Source organism: Oncorhynchus tshawytscha, linkage group LG10 (genome assembly GCF_018296145.1).
Source record: "Oncorhynchus tshawytscha isolate Ot180627B linkage group LG10, Otsh_v2.0, whole genome shotgun sequence".
NCBI lineage: Eukaryota > Metazoa > Chordata > Actinopteri > Salmoniformes > Salmonidae > Oncorhynchus > Oncorhynchus tshawytscha.
In genome coordinates, this window is record NC_056438.1 from 1,485,622 (window position 1) to 1,497,736 (window position 12,115).

The following is a 12,115-nucleotide window of genomic DNA, read 5'->3' on the forward strand; positions in this document are numbered from 1 at the left end:
CTTCAGTAGTGGAACATGTTATTACTCCACTAGATTAGAGACAATGTCTTCAGTAGTGGAACATGTTATTACTCCACTAGATTAGAGACCAATGTCTTCAGTAGTGGAACATATTATTACTCCACTAGATTAGAGACAATGTCTTCAGTAGTGGAACATGTTATTCCTCCACTAGATTAGAGACCAATGTCTTCAGTAGTGGAACATATTATTCCTCCACTAGATTAGAGACCAATGTCTTCAGTAGTGGAACATGTTATTCCTCCACTAGATTAGAGACAATGTCTTCAGTAGTGGAACATATTATTACTCCAAACTCATGAAAGACTTCTAAGTGACGTGACAAACTGACACATTTTCTAACACATTTTAGGAAGCTTTATTTGGCAAGTTGGCAGCCATACGACGGTGTTGCTCAAGATATACACACACAACGACATTATAGAAAAATACACTTTCCAATTTCACATGAACAAACAGAATATAACAGAGTAGCTCAATATAAAAACACATTGAAGCCTTTACATCATTCATCATGGACAAAACACTACAACTTTCCTTCTGCTAGTAGTAATGAAGTCTTTACATCATTCATTGTGGACAAAACACTACAACTGTCCTTTACAACTGATACTGTCAGCTGGTTCCAGTCAGTGGTGTCTGTATGTTATCATGATAAACCAACTCTTGTTGTTGATAGTTCCAGTCAGTGGTGTCTGTATGTTCTCATGATAAACTAACTCTAACTCTGTTGATGGAGGTCAAGGCTGCAGCGTCTAAAGAGAAGTACATGATAAACTGACTCTCTCTGTTGTGGAAACTTCACACCTCTGTGTTGCTGATACTGTTGGAGGTCAAGGCCGCAGTTGGTTACGAAAAGGGAAGGAGGGAGAGAGAATATAAGAGAAAGGAGAAGTAAAGAGATGGACTGACAGGGTTGTGGTTATTCACCGCAGCTGAAGAGAGCATCTTTTTCCATCCACCATGACGTTCTGATGAACAGGGTCACTAGGTAAAGAGAGAGGAGAGAGAGATGAGTGAGGGACAGAGGAGCTGATCCAGTCTACTACAGTGAAGACCTCCAACACCACAGGAACAGTTATAGACCCCAACAGGTCCCAGTGTTTAATGTGTAGTTAGATACATTTATACACCCCAACAGGTCTCAGTGTTTAATGTGTAGTTAGATACATTTATACACCCAACAGGTCCCAGTGTTTAATGTGTAGTTATATACATTTATAAAACCCCAACATACAGTCCAATTATAATGACTGATTCAACCAGGTGTTTGACTGGTGTTTTAAGTGTTTAGAACTCTGAATGTACATCACACAGAATACGTGCAGCTGAAGTCGGAAGTTCACATACACTTGAGCCAAAAATATTTAAACTCAGTTTTTCACAATTCCTGACATTTAATCGCAGTAAAATTCCCTGTCTTATGTCATTTAGGATCACCACTTTATTTGAAGAATGTGAAATGTCCGAATAATAGTAGAGAGAATGATTAATTTCAGCTTGTATTTCTTTCATCAAATTCCCAGTGGGTCAGAAGTTTACATACACTCAATTAGTATTTGGTAGCATTGCCTTTAAATTCTTTAACTGGGGTCAAATGTTTCGGGTAGCCTTCCACAAGCTTCCCACAATAAGTTGAGCTGGTGAAGGTAGGCCTGAAGGTAGGTCAGTAGTATGTTTAATTTTGTGACTTTGGGTCTTTTGAGGATCATGTTATACTGTTTAAATGTCAGCCATCAGACCAGAGCATCATGTTATACTGTTTAAATGTCAGACACCAGAGCATCATGTTATACTGTTTAAATGTCAGCCACCAGACCAGAGCATCATGTTATACTGTTTAAATGTCAGCAACCAGAGCATCATGCTATACTGTTTAAATGTCAGCCACCAGACCAGAGCATCATGTTACACTGTTTAAATGTCAGCCACCAGACAGAGCATCATGTTATACTGTTTAAATGTCAGACACCAGACCAGAGCATCATGTTATACTGTTTAAATGTCAGACACCAGAGCATCATGCTATACTGTTTAAATGTCAGCCACCAGACCAGAGCATCATGTTATACTGGTTAAATGTCAGCCATCAGACCAGAGCATCATGTTATACTGTTTAAATGTCAGCCACCAAATCAAATCAAATCAATCAAATCAAATTTTATTTGTCACATACACATGGTTAGCAGATGTTAATGCGAGTGTAGCGAAATGCTTGTGCTTCTAGTTCCGACAATGCAGTAATAACGAGCAAGTAATCTAACTAACAATTCAAAAAAAAACTACTGTCATACACAGTGTAAGGGGATAAAGAATATGTACATAAGGATATATGAATGAGTGATGGTACAGAGCAGCATAGGCAAGATACAGTAGATGATATCGAGTACAGTATATACATATGAGATAAGTATGTAAACCAAGTGGCATAGTTAAAGTGGCTAGTGATACATGTATTACTTAAGGATGCAGTCGATGATATAGAGTACAGTATCAACGTATGCATATGAGATGAACAATGTAGGGTAAGTAACATTATATAAGGTAGCATTGTTTAAAGTGGCTAGTGATATATTTACATCATTTCCCATCGATTCCCATGATTAAAGTGGCTGGAGTAGAGTCAGTGTCATTGACAGTGTGTTGGCAGTAGCCACTCAATGTTAGTGGTGGCTGTTTAACAGTCTGATGGCCTTGAGATAGAAGCTGTTTTTCAGTCTCTCGGTCCCAGCTTTGATGCACCTGTACTGACCTCGCCTTCTGGATGGCAGCGGGGTGAACAGGCAGTGGCTCGGGTGGTTGATGTCCTTGATGATCTTTATGGCCTTCCTGTAGCATCGGGTGGTGTAGGTGTCCTGGAGGGCAGGTAGTTTGCCCCCGGTGATGCGTTGTGCAGACCTCACTACCCTCTGGAGAGCCTTACGGTTGAGGGCGGTGCAGTTGCCATACCAGGCGGTGATACAGCCCGCCAGGATGCTCTCGATTGTGCATCTGTAGAAGTTTGTGAGTGCTTTTGGTGACAAGCCGAATTTCTTCAGCCTCCTGAGGTTGAAGAGGCGCTGCTGCGCCTTCCTCACAATGCTGTCTGTGTGAGTGGACCAATTCAGTTTGTCTGTGATGTGTATGCCGAGGAACTTAAAACTTGCTACCCTCTCCACTACTGTTCCATCGATGTGGATGGGGGTGTTCCCTCTGCTGTTTCCTGAAGTCCACAATCATCTCCTTAGTTTTGTTGACGTTGAGTGTGAGGTTATTTTCCTGACACCACACTCCGAGGGCCCTCACCTCCTCCCTGTAGGCCGTCTCGTCGTTGTTGGTAATCAAGCCTACCACTGTTGTGTCGTCCGCAAACTTGATGATTGAGTTGGAGGCGTGCATGGCCACGCAGTCGTGGGTGAACAGGGAGTACAGGAGAGGGCTCAGAACGCACCCTTGTGGGGCCCCAGTGTTGAGGATCAGCGGGGAGGAGATGTTGTTGCCTACCCTCACCACCTGGGGCGGCCCGTCAGGAAGTCCAGTACCCAGTTGCACAGGGCGGGGTCGAGACCCAGGGTCTCGAGCTTGATGACGAGCTTGGAGGGTAGTATGGTGTTGAATGCCGAGCTGTAGTCGATGAACAGCATTCTCACATAGGTATTCCTCTTGTCCAGATGGGTTAGGGCAGTGTGCAGTGTGGTTGAGATTGCATCGTCTGTGGACCTATTTGGGCGGTAAGCAAATTGGAGTGGGTCAAGGGTGTCAGGTAGGGTGGAGGTGATATGGTCCTTGACTAGTCTCTCAAAGCACTTCATGATGACGGATGTGAGTGCTACGGGGCGGTAGTCGTTTAGCTCAGTTACCTTAGCTTTCTTGGGAACAGGAACAATGGTGGCCCTCTTGAAGCATGTGGGAACAGCAGACTGGTATAGGGATTGATTGAATATGTCCGTAAACACACCGGCCAGCTGGTCTGCGCATGCTCTGAGGGCGCGGCTGGGGATGCCGTCTGGGCCTGCAGCCTTGCGAGGGTTAACACGTTTAAATGTCTTACTCACTTCGGCTGCAGTGAAGGAGAGACCGCATGTTTCCGTTGCAGGCCGTGTCAGTGGCACTGTATTGTCCTCAAAGCGGGCAAAAGTTATTTAGTCTGCCTGGGAGCAAGACATCCTGGTCCGTGACTGGGCTGGGTTTCTTCCTGTAGTCCGTGATTGACTGTAGACCCTGCCACATACCTCTTGTGTCTGAGCCGTTGAATTGAGATTCTACTTTGTCTCTGTACTGGCGCTTAGCTTGTTTGATAGCCTTGCGGAGGGAATAGCTGCACTGTTTGTATTCAGTCATGTTACCAGACACCTTGCCCTGATTAAAAGCAGTGGTTCGTGCCTTCAGTTTCACACGAATGCTGCCATCAATCCACGGTTTCTGGTTAGGGAATGTTTTAATCGTTGCTATGGGAACGACATCTTCAACGCACGTTCTAATGAACTCGCACACCGTATCAGCGTATTCGTCAATGTTGTTGTCTGACGCAATACGAAACATCTCCCAGTCCACGTGATGGAAGCAGTCTTGGAGTGTGGAGTCAGCTTGGTCGGACCAGCGTTGGACAGACCTCAGCGTGGGAGCTTCTTGTTTTAGTTTCTGTCTGTAGGCAGGGATCAACAAAATGGAGTCACCAGACCAGAGCATCATGTTATACTGTTTAAATGTCAGCCACCAGACAAGAGCATAATGTTATACTGTTTAAATGTCAGCCACCAGACCAGAGCATCATGTTATACTGTTTAAATGTCAGCCACCAGACCAGAGCATCATGTTATACTGTTTAAATGTCAGCCCCCATAACCACAGCCATACTCTGGACCTTGTTATTACCAAGGGGCTTTCTACTGGGCACACCCATAACCACAGCCATACTCTGGACCTAGTTATTACCAAGGGGCTTTCTGGGACCACCCATAACCACAGCCATACTCTGGACCTGGTTATTACCAAGGGGTTTTCTACTGGGCCCAACCATAACCACAGCCATACTCTGGACCTGGTTATTACCAAGGGGCTTTCTACTGGGCCCACCCATAACCACAGCCATACTCTGGACCTGGTTATTACCAATGGGTTTTCTACTGGGCCCACCCATAACCACAGCCATACTCTGGACCTGGTTATTACCAAGGGGTTTTCTACTGGGCACACCCATAACCACAGCCATACTCTGGACCTGGTTATTACCAAGGGGTTTTCTACTGGGCCCACCCATAACCACAGCCATACTCTGGACCTGGTTATTACCAAGGGGCTTTCTACTGGGCCCACCCATAACCACAGCCATACTCTGGACCTGGTTATTACCAAGGGGCTTTCTACTGGACCCACCCATAACCACAGCCATACTCTGGACCTGGTCATTACCAAGGGGTTTTCTACTGGGCCCACCCATAACCACAGCCATACTCTAGACCTGGTTATTGCCAAGGGGCTTTCTACTGGGACCACCCATAACCACAGCCATACTCTGGACCTGGTTATTATCAAGGGGCTTTCTACTGGGTCCACCCATAACCACAGCCATACTCTGGACCTGGTTATTACCAAGGGGCTTTCTACTGGGTCCACCCATAACCACAGCCATACTCTGGACCTGGTTATTACCAAGGGGCTTTCTACAGGGCCCACCCATAACCACAGCCATACTCTGGACCTGGTTATTACCAAGGGGTTTTCTACTGGGCCCACCCATAACCACAGCCATACTCTGGACCTGGTTATTACCAAGGGGCTTTCTACTGGGCCCACCCATAACCACAGTCATACTCTGGACCTGGTTACTACCAAGGGGCTTTCTACTGGACCCACCCATAACCACAGCCATACTCTGGACCCGGTTATTACCAAGGGGTTTTCTACTGGGCACACCCATAACCACAGCCATACTCTGGACCTGGTTATTACCAAGGGGTTTTCTACTGGGCCCACCCATAACCACAGCCATACTCTGGACCTGGTTATTACCAAGGGGCTTTCTACTGGGCCCACCCATAACCACAGCCATACTCTGGACCTGGTTATTACCAAGGGGCTTTCTACTGGACCCACCCATAACCACAGCCATACTCTGGACCTGGTCATTACCAAGGGGTTTTCTACTGGGCCCACCCATAACCACAGCCATACTCTAGACCTGGTTATTGCCAAGGGGCTTTCTACTGGGACCACCCATAACCACAGCCATACTCTGGACCTGGTTATTATCAAGGGGCTTTCTACTGGGTCCACCCATAACCACAGCCATACTCTGGACCTGGTTATTACCAAGGGGCTTTCTACTGGGTCCACCCATAACCACAGCCATACTCTGGACCTGGTTATTACCAAGGGGCTTTCTACAGGGCCCACCCATAACCACAGCCATACTCTGGACCTGGTTATTACCAAGGGGTTTTCTACTGGGCCCACCCATAACCACAGCCATTCTCTGGACCTGGTTATTACCAAGGGGCTTTCTACTGGGCCCACACATAACCACAGCCATATTCTGGACCTGGTTATTACCAAGGGGCTTTCTACTGGGCCCACCCATAACCACAGCCATACTCTGGACCTGGTTATTACCAAGGGGCTTTCTACTGGGCCCACCCATAACCACAGCCATACTCTGGACCTGGTTATTACCAAGGGGCTTTCTACTGGGCCCACCCATAACCACAGCCATACTCTGGACCTGGTTATTACCAAGGGGCTTTCTACTGGGCCCACCCATAACCACAGCCATACTCTGGACCTGGTTATAACCAAGGGGTTTTCTACTGGGCCCACCCATAACCACAGCCATACTCTGGACCTGGTTATTACCAAGGGGTTTTCTATTGACATATCCTCTATTTTTGATGTTGCTTTATCTGATCACCATTATGGATTTATACTACCTTGTTGCCCACAGCTCAGGGTAATACTGAATGAAAATCCTACCCCCGCAAACCTATGTGAATTCTACACATCTAAATGCAGCATATTTCAGAGATAAGATTCAACATTAGACTGGGTATCAGTCAAGACCTGACTAGAAGTCTGATGAAGTCTGATGATATGTGTACCAGCCTACCACACAAAGGTACTATGGATTTTTTTCCCTTGGTCGACACAGACATGTTCAGGAAAGTGACATCACAACAACTTAACCTTCTACCTGCCTTCTCCATCCTATCCCCACCACCTTCTTCCTGCCTTCTCCATCCTATCCCCACCACCTTCAGATATGCAATTAAAACCTGTTTTGAAGAAGAAGTGCAAGCTATTGTTTATCCCTCCCTGTTCACAGACACTTTCCCCGCTGCACTAAAATCTGTTATGGTGAAACCCCTTCTGAAGAAAATGAATCTAGATTCCTCAGCTCTAAGACATTATCGGCCAATCTGCCATCTCTTAAGCAGAGTTCTGGATTAGTTGGTGTTCCAACAGCTACATTTTTTTTTAAATTGCCAACTGTTTAAAAAAAATCCTATCTAGTTTTGGTGCCCACCACAGCACAGAAACAGCCTTAGTTCAAGTGTTAAATGGTCTTAGAGCCAACACAGATGCCAAACAGCTCTCTGTCCTTGTACTCTTAAAAAAATGAAAAAAAAATGTATATAGCCTATCAATGCGTGTAATAAAATCGATAATTGTGTACTAAAGACGTGAATGTGTTTTTGCAGAGCATACAACCATGCCGACAACCATCCGTGGAGAATGCATTGTTCCCAAGAAAGCAGTTAGTTTTGCTAGATTCTTAACATGTGTTTCTGTACTCAGCTTTTGTGTGTTGTAGTCATTTTTAATGCTTAATTGATCTGACTGTTTCTATCACTGTAATCAATGGGGGCTCAGGGCGGTACCATTCTGCTCATATGTGGCAAGATCGTCAGGTTCACCCTGACATTTCCATTCCTCTACTGACAACAGAACTTGACGAACTGCTCACCAGGCACAGCAAGGGCCACCCGGACCGTTATGCTGTTCTGCTCTTCCATGGATGTGTAACCGAAGAGAGAGACCACGAGTGGACACAGAATACCAACTGAGCTGGATCCTGGGTGGGAGGTTAGCCTAGTGGTTAGAGTGTTGTACTAGTAACCGCAAGGTTGCAAGTTCAAACCCCCGAGCTGACATGGTACAAATCTGTTGTTCTGCCCCTGAACAGGCAGTTAACGCACTGTTCCTAGGCCGTCATTGAAATTAAGAATTTGTTCTTAACTGACTTGCCTGGTTAAATAAAATAAAAATGTAGCTTAAAAGTGAACCTCCAGGTGTTCATCATTATTAATAATGTGCCTCAGAAGTTTCTGTCCATGACTGATGGAGCCCAGAAAAATCATTGAATACAGAGTTAGTGAGTACTTGAGGTCACAGAGAAAGTCTGGACATGGCCTGCTCTCCCTTCTGGAAGGAATGACAATATTACAAACTTTAATAAAATCGCTTTAGTGCGGTTCATCTGATGGAGGAGCACATGGGCCTATTTATATAATGAATATGAGATCAGAGGGTAGAAATTATTTAAATATTTTTACATTTTAAACAGCCACCACTAACATTGAGTGGCTGCTGCCAACACACTGACTCAACTCCAGCTCACTTTAATAATGGAAATTGATGGAAATGGATGTAAAAAAATGTATCACTACCTACTTTAAACAATGCCACCTAATATAATGTTTACATACCCTACATTACTCATCTCATATGTATATACTGTACTCTATACCATCTACTGCATCTTTATGTAATACATGTATCACTAGCCACTTTAAACTATGCCACTTTGTTTACATACCCTACATTACTCATGTCACATGTATATACTGTACTTGATACCATCTACTGTATCTTGCCTATGCCGTTCTGTACCATCACTCATTCATATATCTTTATGTACATATTCTTCATCCCTTTACACTTGTGTGTATAAGGTAGTAGTTTTGGAATTGTTAGGTTAGATTACTCGTTGGTTATTACTGCATTGTCGGAACTAGAAGCACAAGCATTTCGCTACACTCGCATTGACATCTGCTAACCATGTGTATGTGACAAATACAATTTGATTTGATTTGATTTAAGTGTCAGCCATTGTTACTTTTAGTTAGTGTCACCACCAGAGGGCATCTTTGAGAAGCAGTAGATTTTTTAAAATATTGTCTGTACTAGAGAATTTAAAACCTTTTTTTGTAAGAACATAGTATATGGGAATGATTTTAAGAAATTTAAATTAATTCATTTGATTAATATTATGGTGTTTCTATTCCAAGAAAATAAAAAATGAAACCTGCAGGGTTTCAAAACCCCTATGGCGCTGTACAACGTGACGGTCGGGAGTAGGCTACAGTACTAAGAGCAAAATAATCCTAACATTTCCACACCCTAATTGTAGTCTAACCAATACCTAAACAGAGATTCAGTGAAAAATAAAAATCTCATTTATTTATCAAGACCAGTCCCCATGCTTGTCTCAGAGCAGAGTGAAACTGTGGTGAAATAGTTGGCCACATGCCTTAAATGCCACAATGTCACTAATCATTGAACACAGACCATTCTTTAAACTCTGGGAAGGGTAATAGGAGGTGATCTGCATATTAAATGGTCATTCTTATTGCTGTATTCCACACATCACTGTGTGTGTTTCGGTACTCTCTCAGCTCACATGCAGCTCTCTCTCTCTCTCTCTCTCTCTCTCTCTCTCTCTCTCTTGACCTCTTAATGCTCGGCTATGAAAAGCCAACTGACATTTATTACTAAGGTTGCACCCTCTAAAAGCACTATTTATATTATTTGACCCTGCTGGTCATCTATAAATGTTTGAACAGCTTGAAAAATGAATCTAGCCTTTATGGCCATGTACTCTTATAATCTCCAACCAGTTCGGATTTAAGTTTACCTTTTGTATGACTGAAGCCTTTAGTGTGAGGTCTAATGCTCTTAAAGATCGGGTGCATTTTTTAAACTTTTTGTTAAAAATCGTGCAAAATTTCAATGGCCTGCTACTCATGCCAGGAATATAGTATATGCATGTGATTAGTATGTGTGGATAGAAAACACTCTGAAGTTTCTAAAACTGGTTAAATCATGTCTGTGACTATAACAGAACGTGTGTGCAAAACCCCAAGGAAAAACTGTTCACAAAACAAACAAAAAATATCCCTCCGCGAGGTCCCTGTATTGTCTATGGCAAGGGAAAATAGATAGCACCCAGTTTACAGTTCCTACAGCTTCCACACGATGTCGCCAGTGTTGGGAATTGGGTTGAAGTGAATCCTTGGTGAAATGAGAAATAGGCACTTCCTGTCAGAGGGTACACCGTGGGAAGTTATGAAAGAGAGAATATCGCCCATGATTTCAAGACTTGCTGCTATTGAATACAGATCGCCCCGTGATCAATTTGATTGATTATTAACGTTTACAAATACCTAAAGTTGGATTACAAAAGTAGTTTGAAGTGTTTTGGCAAAGTTTATAGGCAACTTTTTTAATTTAAAAAAATGACATTGCGTTTTGGAAAGCTGTTTTTTTTCTGGATCAGACAGGCTTCATAAATGGACATTTTGGGTATACATGGACGGAATTAATCGAAAAAAAGACCCAATTGTGATGTTTATTGGACATATTGGAGTGCCAACAAAGAAGCTCGTCAAAGGTAATGAATGTTTTATATTTCTGCGTTTTGTGTAGCGCCGGCTACGCTAATTCTTTTGTTTACATCTCGTTCAGGTATTTCGGGGGGTGCATGCTATCTGATAATAGCTTCTCATGCTTTCGCCGAAAAGCATTTAAAAAATCTGACATGTTGGCTAGATTCACAACGAGTGTAGCTTTAATTGAGTACCCTGCATGTGTGTTTTAATGAAAGTTTGAGTTTTATCAAGTACTATTAGCATTTGGCGTTGCGCATTTCCATTTCCTGTTGGCTAGGTGAGACGCTGGCGTCTCAGTGGTCTCTAAGAGGCCTTGAGATAGAAGCTGTTTTTCAGTCTCTTGGTCCCCGCTTTGATGCACCTGTACTGACCTCGCCTTCTGGATGATAGCAGGGTGAACAGGCAGTGGATCGGGTGGTTGATGTCCTTGATGATCTTTATGTCCTTCCTGTGACATCGGGTGGTGTAGGTGTCCTGGAGGGCAGGTAGTTTGCCCCCGGTGATGCATTGTGCAGACCTCACTACAAGCCCGACAAGATGCTCTCGATTGTGCATCTGTAGAAGTTTGTGAGTGCTTTTGGTGACAAGCCGAATTTCTTCAGCCTCCGGAGGGGCTGCTGCGCCTTCTTCACAACGCTGTCTGTGTGGGTGGACCAATTCATTTTGTCTGTGATGTGTACGCCGACGAACTTAAAACGTACTAAATAATTAAATGACATGCTATAGAATTCTGAGGCAGCCCGCAAGGTGTGCTGCAGTTTGACACAACTTTTACAGGAAGAACCACTGTAGCAAGCTTGGTAGCTGTCCTAGCAAGCTTGGTAGCTGTCCTAGCAAGCTTGGTAGCTGTCCTAACAAGCTTGGTAGCTGTCCTAACAAGCTTGGTAGCTGTCCTAACAAGCTTGGTAGCTGTCCTAACAAGCTTGGTAGCTAAACATGACTCACTCAGTTCCAGGTTGGACTTCAGACTAAAGATGACTCACTCAGTTCCAGGTTGGATGGTGTTTCAGGTTTCTGTTGGTTGTTTGCCAGACTATTTGCTGTAAATCTTGGAAATAAGAATCTTTGGTTGTAGGAATACTTCCAGGTAGTTTTGTCCAAAATCAGGTTGTAGATTTGGAGGTTTGATTTGGAGTCAATGTTATATTATGGAGGGTAGTGTCCTATATATATCCTTGTGGAAAAATTCAAGTTTATCTAACTCTAAGTCTATCTTTTTGTAAGAACATGCTGAAAATGTGTGAGCTCACATGCAGCTGTGTCTCTTTGTCTCCATCTCTTTCTCTCTCTCTCTGTCGCGCTCTTTCTTTCTTTCTCTCTCTCTCTCTCTCTGTATATATCTCCCTCTCTCTCTCTCTCTCTCTCTCTCTCTCTCTCTCTCTCTCTCTCTCCCCACTCTCTTTCTGTATGTATCTATCTCCCTCACTCTCTCTTTCCCCTCTCTCCCCTCT

At 43.8% G+C, this 12,115-nt stretch overlaps 1 long non-coding RNA gene across 3 annotated transcripts; it reads right to left on the reverse strand.

Moving 5' to 3' along the window:
* Positions 1 to 363: 363 nt before the first annotated feature.
* LOC121847364 lies at positions 364 to 11,981 on the reverse strand. Of its 3 annotated transcripts, none has more exons than XR_006084223.1 (2): positions 11,648 to 11,981; positions 364 to 1,008 (listed from the first exon to the last, which is right to left on the reverse strand). It is a non-coding gene; the product is annotated as an uncharacterized LOC121847364 (long non-coding RNA). The 3 variants fall into 3 exon arrangements; XR_006084224.1 differs by having other exon boundaries at positions 11,610 to 11,981; XR_006084225.1 differs by lacking the exon at positions 11,648 to 11,981 and adding an exon at positions 11,036 to 11,077.
* Between the last annotated feature and the right edge of the window lie 134 nt (positions 11,982 to 12,115).